The 9,774-nt window shown below is 44.0% G+C and overlaps 1 long non-coding RNA gene and 3 other non-coding genes across 5 annotated transcripts; all 4 read right to left on the bottom strand.

Annotated features, from left to right (window-relative positions):
* Positions 1 to 6,220: 6,220 nt before the first annotated feature.
* Positions 6,221 to 9,695, bottom strand: LOC106728484. Of its 2 annotated transcripts, none has more exons than XR_001364735.2 (5): positions 9,672 to 9,695; positions 9,227 to 9,342; positions 8,219 to 8,295; positions 7,762 to 7,845; positions 6,221 to 6,461 (listed from the first exon to the last, which is right to left on the bottom strand). It is a non-coding gene; the product is annotated as an uncharacterized LOC106728484 (long non-coding RNA). The 2 variants fall into 2 exon arrangements; XR_001364734.2 differs by having other exon boundaries at positions 6,221 to 6,453.
* LOC116658081 lies at positions 7,998 to 8,089 on the bottom strand. Its single transcript, XR_004313282.1, has one exon. It is a non-coding gene; the product is annotated as a small nucleolar SNORD12/SNORD106 (small nucleolar RNA).
* Positions 8,358 to 8,448, bottom strand: LOC116658083. The gene has a single exon (XR_004313284.1). It is a non-coding gene; the product is annotated as a small nucleolar SNORD12/SNORD106 (small nucleolar RNA).
* On the bottom strand, positions 9,409 to 9,499 carry LOC116658080. Its single transcript, XR_004313281.1, has one exon. It is a non-coding gene; the product is annotated as a small nucleolar SNORD12/SNORD106 (small nucleolar RNA).
* Positions 9,696 to 9,774: the final 79 nt, after the last annotated feature.

Below are 9,774 nucleotides of genomic sequence, written 5' to 3'. Positions count from 1 at the left end.
CTGTTTTGCTAATATCTTTGGTGGGCATTAAGAGTTTGTCCATTTCACAGATCTTTACTGAGCATTTCACACCAGACATTTTCCACACTTAATCTTTACAGCATCCCAGTGAGACATTATCACGAGCTCCATTTTACAGTTAAGAAAACTGAGGCCAAGAAAGATGACATGATTTTCCAAGTCTCACAGCTGGGAAGTGATAGATCCCAGGATGCTAATGCGTGTGGGAAAGTTTAAAAGTAAAGAAGACATACAGATGGCTAATAAGTTTATGAAGAGTTGCTCCATATGTGTCATCAGGAAAATGCAAATTAAAGTAACAGTGAGCTACAACTACACAAATATTAGAATGGCCAAAATATGAAATACTGACAAGGCCAAATGCTAGCAAGTATGCAAAGCAACAGGAACTCTCATACATTGCTGGTGGGAATGCAAAATGGTACAGACACTTTGAAAGAGAGATTGGAAGTTTCTTAACAAAACTAAATGTACTCTTTCTCACCATATAATCCAGCAATCATGCTCTTTGGTATTCGTCCGAAAGAGTTGAAAATGTATGTCCATTCAAAACCCTGCACAATGATGGGGATGGGATGGGGATCGAAGTGGGGGAGTGCAAGGGTTTACTCGGAGCTTGTTCCTAAGAACAAGTCAGTCAAGCTAGCATTGTGTTTGATTTCTTTTTAATAGAGTCCATGCACTAGCAGACACAGAGAACGCATTTAGCAACATTTTCTGTAATTGTTGGAGGAAAGTGATAGAAATGAGAGTAGATCATCCTCCAAACCACAGTGAAAACACTGTGCCTGGCAGGAGCAACCAGCAAGCAGCTCTGGGAGGTCACTAGCAAAGAGGTTATTTTGGAGTCCTTGGGTTTGAACCCCAGCTCTGCCTCTCTACCCGTCCTGGTCCACTGTAAACAAAGTAATTCTAAGAGCACAATTCCAGAAGAACACAAGGGTGCCCACAGAATATAAGGAGACCGCAGGAGCTAGTGCAAAACCCTGGAAATAGAGGAGGGACCCATTTATGACAAGGGGCCAAGGAAGGAATGTCAAAGCCCAATAGGACAGTGAGGTGGAGGAGCTGGAGAGGCACCCCTAGGGCAGAGCCAGGGGAATGCATAGCTTAACCTCACTCTCCATCCCTTCCACCATCTCTGGCTGAAGTTCCCACCATAGGACTCAGAGCTGACAAAGATGTGTCCCTGCTACTGCTGTTGAGCAAAGCGCTGAGCAAGGTGGACTAGGGTGAGGAGGGGACCTGGACAGGAAAGGGAAGATGTTGGCAGAGGCAGTTGCTAACTGCGTGGCTTAAGTAAGTCACTTTCCCTCTCAAGCCTCAGTTTCCTAAACTGTAAAGTTGGAATAATAAAATTACTGCCCTTGTAGCATTGAGGTGAGAAATAAATTATTTACATGTGAAGTACCTAGCATGAAGGCTGGTAGGAAATTTCAATAAATGGCATTGCCATTATTGCATTGTTACTACTGTGATTCAAGTAGGGAGAAATGGAGCTTAGAGAGGTATGTTTGGACTTGACCAAACAGTGGTGTTACCGAGTCCAAATTCGTTCTGCTTGCCACACGACAGGCCAATAAATCGAGAGACAAGGTGTTGGGGCAAGGAATAGCAACTTTATTTGGAAAGCCAGCAGACCGAGAGGATGGCAGACTAATGTCTTGGAGAACCATTCTACTCCAGTCAGAAAACAGGCTCCTTTCATACAAAAAACGGGGGAGGGGGTGTGGTTGGTTGTTGCAAACTTGCTGCAGGAATTCTTTCTTCTTGCATCCTTCCATGTGGGTCAGCCCTGGTGTCTCTGTAAACCTCCAACAAAGCGAAGGTTAGTCTCTATTTTGCAACTTGCCATCTCTACATAAGTGCAGAAGTGCTAACATCCTTAAAGATCAGAGCCCCCAGAATAGGCTCTCCTGTTTCTTTCAGGCTAAAGGCAACACTGTTTTACAAAAGGTGCAGAGCTGGCAAGACTAAGCCTAGAACATGGGACACAGTGGTCAAAACTAAAGGAATAGATCCACTATAAAGTCAGATTTGTTCTGCACTTATTACAGAGGGACAGTGACATGTCCGAGGCAGCCTAGGACATACTATGATAAATACCACCAACTCAGTAGGTAGCTCCTCTAGCTGTAAAAACACCAGGTCAACCTGGGCAGAGCCAAAAGTGACACCAAAGTCCCAGACTGCACATGCCATCATTTTAACACTGGAGAAAAAGAAGAAAAAGAAGAAAAAAACTCTCAGCCACCAGGACCACCCCCATCCCAAACCCACCCACCTGCAAACTGTGGCCCTGTGGTACCAGTCTGTTTTAGCAAAAGGACCATTTGTTTAAATGAGCCTGCCAACTAACAGGATCCAGATTTCTCCTTTTCTCTCTTTTTAAGAAAGCAACAGATATAAATAAGCCCAAGATGGTCTGTTTCTGCCATGACTAACAGATAAAAGACAAGACAGCTGCCTTCTAAACAGACCTGCAATTAATTCACATTGGGACCTCGGGAGGAACTGATCAGGGTCCAGCCAGGGGACCACAGGACCTGCCAAATCTACCCATCCAGACTTTGAAGACAAATAGTAAACTGTTGGGAAATTCTATAAACCCAGGTTTCCCCCAAGATGATCTTGGAGGAAAAGACCAAGTTGGCAGAGATAACGAAAGTTCCTCAGAAGGTATGAGGTCCATCAAGGCTTCATCTTAAAGAACAGATGCATCATCCCAAGCCAGATGCTCCCTGGAATAAGGTTGCCAGATTTAGCAAATAAAAATACAGAACACCCAGTTAAATTTGAACTTCAGATAAATAACAATTTTTTAGTGTAAGTATGTCCCATGTAATAGTTGAGACGTGTATCTGAAATTCAAATATAATTGGGCATCGTGTGTTTTAGCTGGCCCAGGAATGACAAGGACGGTTGCTGAAAGGGACACAGCTCAAACTGCAGAGGTCTTACACTGGTGACCTCCAGGCCATAGGAGGCTCAGATGTATGCACTGTTCAGTCTTCAGTTTATAAAATTGAAATTGGTTGCCAACATTTTAGGAATTTCTGGCTTCCTTTAAAAATTGGAAGCTCTACCAAGCTGCCCCACTATAATAACATAATGAGAACAGAAGGGAATGTGGAAGAGTGAAAGCTGATTACTGATGTGTTAGATTGAAGGGATTGTGGGTAAATTTCGTTTTGGTTGGTTGATTGCATGGTGAGTGATGGTCGGTCGCACTATCAGCAGTCCAAGATTCAGGCCTGGGGAACTTGCCTTCGCAGACTCTGCTGCCGCAGCCAACCCCAGAAGTGCTGGCGGCAGGATCTGAAATGCTTGCCCAACCGCAAGGCCACTGCGGGGCCATTTCCCTCCTTCCTGGGTAGTGGCATCTCTCCACAGGCTGGAGAAATGTGTGCCCACAGCGCCCCCTGCAGACACAAGCTGATGCCTGGAAGGGATAAAATGGGATCCTAATGAACAAGGTTGGGGTATAGATTAATGAGATAATAATTAACACAGTATGGCACATGGTAGGCACTCAATGAAGACACTTCTTATATCTCACCAACACTGATCTTCCATCTCAATGTTGCAGGAAGATTCATTTAGTCACTAGATATGAACTGTATCCCTGTTACGTGCCAAGCCTGGGCAAAGCACTTTACAGACCTGATTTTATTGAACCGTACAACTCTCTGAAGTAGGTAGGCATTGTTATGAACCCATTTCACAGATGAGGAAACTGAGGCATATAGAAGTCAAGCAATTTGCCCAAGATCCCTCAGCTAAAAGGACGAAGAAGTAGGAGAGTAAAACATCAAATGTTGGGAGGGACTGAAGCTGGGGAGACACGATGCAGAGTTTGAGTATCTAAGGCTTATCATTGCCCCTGGGGCTCAGGGAAGCTGTAAAGCCACTGAGACTCAAAGCGGGCAGGAGCTCTCTATGGAACTTCTCTGACCTTTGGGTAGCAGGCATTTGGGACCGCTTCTGACCTCAGAGGTTTGTCACCAACAAGCAAGTCCAGCAAAAGCATTTGAGATTTCAAGAACCGGGATTTGGCTCCTTCCTGTATCAGTTAGACTGCATTTCAGTAAGAGGCGGCAATGAAGCCAAGGGTTACAAACTCGAGAGCCAGACTGACAGGGTGCAAGTCCTGACACCACTACCTACCGGCTGTGTGACTTCAGGCAAGTCGTTACTGTGTAAGGAATAGCTTTAGAAACTGCAGGGGATATAAGAACAGAAAACACTTGTTCTCGTAAAAGGCAGTTACTTGTAGAGAGAAAAGGAGTCAAGTAAGAGTTGTGACTCGATTCTCTCTCATATAGAGCTGGGGAACTGTAGCTCTGAGCCTGTTTCCTCATCTGTGCAATTAGGGTGAGAATCATGCTAGTTCTCTCCTCACAGGCTGTTGTGATGAGTGTCCATGGCTGGTGCCTCAGCACCGTCCCGCCGCAAGTGTCTAATTCATTCTTTCATTTAGTATTTGAGTGGCCTACTATGCGCCAGGCACTGTGGCACATGCCACAGAGGGGCCACCAAGGAGGGAGACCTGCTATCTATATGGAGTCATGGTCTAATGTGGGAGACAAATGATAAAACATACCTGCTATATAAATACATATGTGATGCATATATATTGTATATGTACAGGCACTATTCATCAGGCAGTGGTAAATACAAAGAAAAATACAAGGGAATAGAAAGTGGAGGGGAAGGTTTTAGATAGGTCCCAGGGGTGACATTTGAGTGAATGAGGGGAACCATACAAAGATCTGAGGGGGCTAGGGCTGATCATCCAGGCGATCTGAGGTTCAAGTGAACCTAAAGTGATAGAGGGTTAGGAGACCTGAGTACCTGAGAAGGGAGATGAGGTCAGAGGTTGAGGGAGAGGAAGTTGGAGTAGGCCTTTAACGCCAGCTTTTACTGAGGTGGGGAGACACTGGAGGGTTGAGCAGGACAGTGGCACGATATTCTGGTTTCAAGGGCACCTCGGCTGCATATAGTTCACAGGGAGCAATGGTGGAAGTGAGACCAGTAATCAAAGCTTGGATGATGGTGGCTTGGATCTGGAAGGTGGTAACAACGGAGGTGGTTAAAAGGGGTATCAGATATACCTGAAGGATTTGCTGAGGGTTACACACAGGAAATATGAGCAAAATGTCAAAGATAACTGAGATTTTTGGCCTGAGCAACTCAACTGTTGCCAATACCAGGGGTAGAAATGGTTGTAGGGGGTGCAGACTTGGTGGGGAAGGGATCACTCAGTTCAGTTTTGGACAAGTTAAATGCATGAAGGGAAACAAGACTGGAGATGTAGGCTACAGCCGGAGCTTTCAGTGTCCTAAGAAATTGATGTAAGAAAGGTCAGTTGGCTTGCAGTTGGTAATGTTCAAGACCATTAGAGGACTTTTGATTATGGAATTCTGTACTATTTATGTTCTATACCATTTATTGCTGAGTATATTACTCCCAAAATGGAGTGACTTGAAACATTCAACCTCATTTTCTATAGGTCAGGAATCCAGGCACAGCTTAGCTGGGTCCCAATTCAAGGCCTCTCACAGGCATCACGGTGTCAGCAGGGTTTCCAGTCACCAAAAACCAGGCAATGATCTGCCTCCGAATTTAGTTGGCAGGATTCAGTTCCCTGCAACTGGCTGGAGATCAGTCTCAATTCCTTGGTACTTGGACTGCAACTAAGTAGCTTGTTTCATCAAACTGAGCAAGCCAAGGAATGAGACAGGAAGAGAAACAGCAATTGAATGTAAACAAGTCATGTTTTTTATAACCTAGTATCAGAAGGGATATATCCCCTCCTGCTAGTTTTCTATTCATTGAGAGCACTAGGTCCTCACAAGAGGAGGGGACTGAGTCAATACCGGGAATTCTGCAAGCACAACGTTAGGGAAAAAAACAAAAATGGAATCCTTTCTCAGATTACTCAATTATCTGGGGACAGAGGGAAATTACAGTGAAACCAGACTGGTCCCATTATTAGACCAGTCTGTTTAGAAGCTTCCATGGTTAAAGTTAAAAATGTAAGTTAGATGTAGCCCAATCACACTTATCTCATTCATGCCTGTAAAGCACAAAAGCCTGTAAAGGCCTAAGTGGACAAGTGTGGGATGCACCCACCAACAATTTGGTTGTTACATATTGTCCCTGTTCAAGGCTGAGTATCCAATGATCATATACAACATTTTAATTTAAAGCATTTTATTGTCTTTCTCCAGATAGAAAGGCTCTAAGTTAGAAAACTTCACCAAGTTTAACAATATAATAATCCTTGATTCTTCAAAGCAGACACCAGCTTTTCAGCTCCGGACACGTGGGTTACACGGCCTTGCTGGACTGATTCATCAGAACTATCACGCTTTCTCAGGAAAGCAGAGACAATCTTTTTCAAGAGATCTTGTGTTCCAACTCCATAAACTGAAATACTCAAAAAGAAAAAAAGTACATCACAACCAGTACTAAGACTTCTGTAACAAGGTGGATCTACAGTCAAGCCCCAGACCAATCTCTTTCAAGTCTTCTTATCTCGAGTCTGACACCTCACTCAAGTCTATTTGTCCCTGATGTCAAAATGCTCAACCTCAACCTATAATCTTCCCAGGCACAGGAACTAGAAATAAAAGGAGGGAAAAACCAGGACCACACAGGGTACTAAAGGGGCTTAACACACTTGAAACGCATACAAAGATACTCTAGGGACAAATGGGGTCATCTGAGTATGAACTGATTAGCAGACATTAGGGAACTATTTATTTCTTGGCTATTAATGATCAGGTATATAGGAAGATAGTCTTACTTCTGAATTTAGAGGAATTCAAATGAACAGTCTAGGGATTAAGGGTCATAAAAGCAACAACTTTCAAATGGCAAAAATCTATGCACTTATGTAAACAAAAGCAAATATTTTAAATTTAGGGTATTGAGCTTGTACATGTTTCAGATTTTTCATAAAGCAGGGACTTGATCACCAAGAGACACATCTACTGTAGTCAACACACTCAAGAGGAGGGAAGCTATCATTGATGTTGCTCCCTTTCCACCATAAGGCTCCTAAGCACACCAGGGGATCAATCGGGCAAACGCAGCCAGTTAAGACGCACAATTTAAGGGCTGTATAGGCCAGTTTAAAGGCCTACAACCAAGGCCCGATTCAGACAGGTCTAGCTTAAGTTTTCCTTAATCAGTACAGCTGATATTCAAGGGAGTCACGTTCCTATCATGGAAAGACACATACCCAGCATTTAAAAAAGACTCAGGTGTGGCCTGCCTGTCTCTTCGGCTTGCTATGATGGAGCAAGACGCCATGCTGAAGAGGCCCACAAAGAACTGAGGTTGGCCTTCAGCCAACAGCATGAGGAACTTAATTATTCCAAAAAAATTTTGTAATTTGAATCCCAACTCAAATGTGATTTGGAGCGCCTCTATTCTTGTACTATCTGCCAAGTTAATTCTAACTTTACTTTTTCCTTTCTTAGGGAGAGACATAATAGTACTAACAGGTCAACAGTCCTGCCAAGGATGCAATTTTGCCCTATCTTTTTTTTTAATTGAAGTACACTCAGTTTAGTATGTTGTGTCAATTTCTTCCCCCTCCTGTTTTATACACAGCTTGGAACTGGGTCCAGAGGTTACTCTCAAGTGGGCAACAACTCTCTACCATGAGCACATTTAACAGTCATCTTACTAGGGAGTTAACACTTGGGTAACAATTTGCAGAATCCTCACCTGTTACAAGACAGAACCAAGCCGAGGGTTATATCAGGCTGCAATCAACCTACTCACTGCTCTGGGGCACACAGGGCTCCAGACCTGTAGGAAGTCAACAGATGAAGCCAAGATAAATGACCTGAACGATGGAAGAGGTAAAAAGCCTATACAGCAATCCCAATTTCCACTAAAAAGTTCACGTGCAGTCAATAGTCTGGTGGTGGTAAGCAGAAAACATAAACGTTTTCTCTGTGGCCAATGCATCAGACAAAACTGGCTAATAGTTCAGTTAGATCAACAGGGTCGATCTGATGGGGAAAAAAGTTATGTCATCAGCTACAATGGCCATGTTTGAGTTAGAAATTGGAATGCAAAAGGGATAGCCCCTTTAAAAGCAGTTAATTCCTCCTCCCATCTACAGGTCCTGTATCTATTCAGCCATGTGGGCACACTGAGACATATGGACATCACTTACCAATTCTTTACCAATCCTGGATTCATCCTGGTCCATTCAAAGTCTGCTTTCTGCCAGCAATTAACCTGATATAAAAACTGACACAGCAGCTCCAATTAGCTAGATGCCCAAGGGAGTAGGGGACAAAGGTGCTGCTCACGCTGGCATATCAGACATAAACTGGCTTAGAGAAATTAGATCAACATGGTCGATCAGTGGGGGAAAAAAGTTCAGTCATCATATATGCCAGTAGGAAGCTCTTGGTTTCTAGAAAGACCTCTGAGTCAGGAATAAGATTTGATTGGTCTGTTTCTCTGCAAATTTTATGCAGTATTTGAACACTTCTGCGTCCTGCTGCAGGCAGTAAAAATGTAGCTAAGACCTACACCCCTGCCTTCTGAACTCACATTTCGTAGAGGCCAGTGTTGCTGACAAGAACTGCGGAAAAATGGCTAGCTTTTACTGAGAGGTGATTGCAGGGTTTTGACCAAGCGCCATGATTTTGCATTTTAAAGCAAGATATCATCACTAAAAAACCTGACTTCAAAGACTCTGGGACAGTAAGATGAAAGAAAAACTGTCCAAAACGCCCACTGAGGTGGCATTCCTGGACTCAAGTGAATTTAAACGTTAGGGGGTAGGGGATTAGTTTCAACAGAAACACATTTGGCTTTCCTCAAGAAAATAGCACATAATCCATCCCCTTGGAAACAAAAGTACCAAAGCAAGTTGTTTATCAAGAACAAATAAAGCGAAGGCATCCAACACGGTGCCTTCATGAGCATTGTCAGGACACTAAAAATTTAACACCTGTTCACTGTCAAATCATTTTTCCGCTTTTGAACAAACCCAGTTTTTTGAGAATTACAAAAATATACCTAGAACACCTCAAAGAAGACCTAATAACTAAAATATACTAATGAGTTGTCCTTACTCTTCCTTTCTTTTTCCCCGCCAAGGTCGCCTGGCAAACGAAGAATTCCCTCAGCGCACGCTTTTCCTACAACAGGCCAGGAGACAGAGGCTTACCACAGAGGTAGGAGACTGAAGGTTGCGGACGGCTACACGTGGCTCCCCGGAAGGCCCGGCAACGGCCCCCTCCTCCAAGATCCATTCTGTCGGCTCTGACCGTGCAAACCTGCGAACTAACAAAGAAAGGTCGTCAACCGCCATCTTTCAGAGTCGAGAAGAGTATGGCAGGGCCTTTCGAGGCTGGTGTATCAGAACTAACTGGCAAATAATTAAAGACATCAACATTGTCGATCTGACGGGGAAAAAAGTCAAGTCATCATTTATACCAGCCAAGGACTCCTTAGGCCCGAACAGAAGGCGTGGGTTTTTCCAGCTCTAGCTAAGCCCCTCCACGGCCCTAAAGCCTACTTAGTAGGGTCAGAGCAGGGGGTAGCCACCGGCTACGGCGATGGCGCAAAGACAAAAAAAGAGGTAGAGATCTCGATGAGCAGTCTCCACTCACCACACACGGTAGTAAACCGAAGTTCCTGGCACAGAACGACACCGGATGAAGAGCGGATAAAGTAGGATAAAAACACCAAAGCGCCGCAAACGCGAAAGGACTA

Source organism: Camelus ferus, chromosome 19 (assembly GCF_009834535.1).
Source record: "Camelus ferus isolate YT-003-E chromosome 19, BCGSAC_Cfer_1.0, whole genome shotgun sequence".
NCBI lineage: Eukaryota > Metazoa > Chordata > Mammalia > Artiodactyla > Camelidae > Camelus > Camelus ferus.
This window is presented reverse-complemented; position numbering and strand designations above follow the sequence as displayed.